This window comes from Chiloscyllium plagiosum, unplaced genomic scaffold (genome assembly GCF_037043375.1).
Source record: "Chiloscyllium plagiosum isolate Xiang-an unplaced genomic scaffold, Cpla_swu_hap1 HiC_scaffold_31, whole genome shotgun sequence".
NCBI lineage: Eukaryota > Metazoa > Chordata > Chondrichthyes > Orectolobiformes > Hemiscylliidae > Chiloscyllium > Chiloscyllium plagiosum.
Window position 1 is genome coordinate 84,178,521 of NW_028270169.1, and position 1,717 is coordinate 84,180,237.

Here is a 1,717-nt window from a genome sequence, read left to right on the forward strand (position 1 = left end):
GTTTCCATCCGTATATAACGACAAAGGCAGCAGATACACGGGAAACGACCACCGCAAATGCCCCTCTAATCATATCATCTTTCCGAGTTGGATGTATCTCGCTGATCCTTCAGTGTCGCTGAGTGTAAATCCTGGAAATTCCCCACGAGCGGTATCATGGCTGCATGTCTGTGCTGAGGCGTTGAAAGCTTCAGGAAAGTAATTCATCCCCTCCATCACTGTGGTAATTCTGGATATACAGTGAATCCTTTCCCATTGAGTGACGACTATACTCCAGGAATCCGTTTCGAAAATTTAAAGGTTTCTATCAGACATCTGCAATCGTTTGAAATAAGTTGAGACGTGGACGAAGACAGTGAAATAAAGTGATAGACAATGATGCCTGGGAGGCATAAGACAGGAAGTGAGCGCGGGACTGATGGTGCAAAACTCAATGTCGGTGCCATTGGGTCAGCTTTTACTGCCCAATATTTATACTTGCTTACACATTACAGCTAGTCAATTCACCGCAATGACCTTGCTCCTCTTGATGTGAGGTCCCCTCTGTGTGTATTAACGTGGTTCATGGGCCCCGATAGAATGAACACATCCTCTTTCTCCTGTCACTTTAACCAGGTGAAAATACCAGTTTTAAATGAATCCAAGAATAGATTATGTTTTTTCTGTGCCTTTTCAGTGGAGAATTTTCAGCTATAAACTGTTTGTATTTGAAAATTCGAGGATTGAATACAATTCTCTGTGAGCAACATTCATGCGAAAACACATGTCCAAGGACTGTGAGGAAGTGGTTAAGCAACTCCACATATGGATGAGTGAGGGGATAGCTGCTGTGGTGCTGTGGCTTAGTTGGTTAAAGCGCTTGTCTAGTAAACAAGAGATCCTGGGTTCAACTCCCAGCGGTGCCTACTTGTCATGTTCAAACATGGGCTTGGTGTTTCAAGTCTTCGTGAAAATAACTGAGCATCTTTTTGGACTTTCACCCTGTTATGATTTGGTGATCCAGGTTAAGTTCCAACAGTGAATGCCATTTTTTAAAATATTCCGAACTATTACTTATGTCTGTGGTTTCTTTCCATTATTCCACAAGCACTTCTGCTTGTCCTCCTCTTTTATTCCCCATCCTTCATTCCCAGTTAGGTCGGAATAACGAGATGAGACAGGAGACGCTGCAGATTTGCCGGGGAATTTTGTGGTAATGGCAGAGATACCACTAGCTGATCACTCTCATTCTCTGATGTCACCGTTCATACATTTAAACCAACAATATACACATCGTTGTGCTTCTTTATTTGTAGTGTAATTGCATTTTTTTCTTATGGATTAGGGATTCTATTTTGAATTCGGAACAGTCATAATTGGTTGAGGACGAAGTGTCGCCTTGCCTTGTTTGAAGTGACAGACACATTATCCGGAGAATGTGAGCCCAATTCAACGCACTCCAGTCAGTGGGCAAAAAACCTCTCAGCAGCTGCACACTCAAATTGTCTTGAAATGTCAGACTTTTCATAGAGCCGAAATAGGTAAAGAGCTGTATGGACAGGCAGAGTGTCGGAGAATTTGTAACAGGAAGAGGGAGAGGTGGATGCACAGAGACAAAGAGAGTCATATGGAGACACATGCTGAGTTAGACACTGAAATGACCAATTCTCTATTCGACATTGTTGCAAACTGAGAGAAAGGAAACGAAAGAAGGCAATCATTTAAGCACAGCCTTTCA

At 42.6% G+C, this 1,717-nt stretch overlaps 1 non-coding gene across 1 annotated transcript; it reads left to right on the forward strand.

Annotated features, from left to right (window-relative positions):
* Window positions 1–831: 831 nt before the first annotated feature.
* On the forward strand, window positions 832–905 carry trnat-agu (transfer RNA threonine (anticodon AGU)). Its single transcript has one exon. It is a non-coding gene; the product is annotated as a tRNA-Thr (tRNA).
* Window positions 906–1,717: the final 812 nt, after the last annotated feature.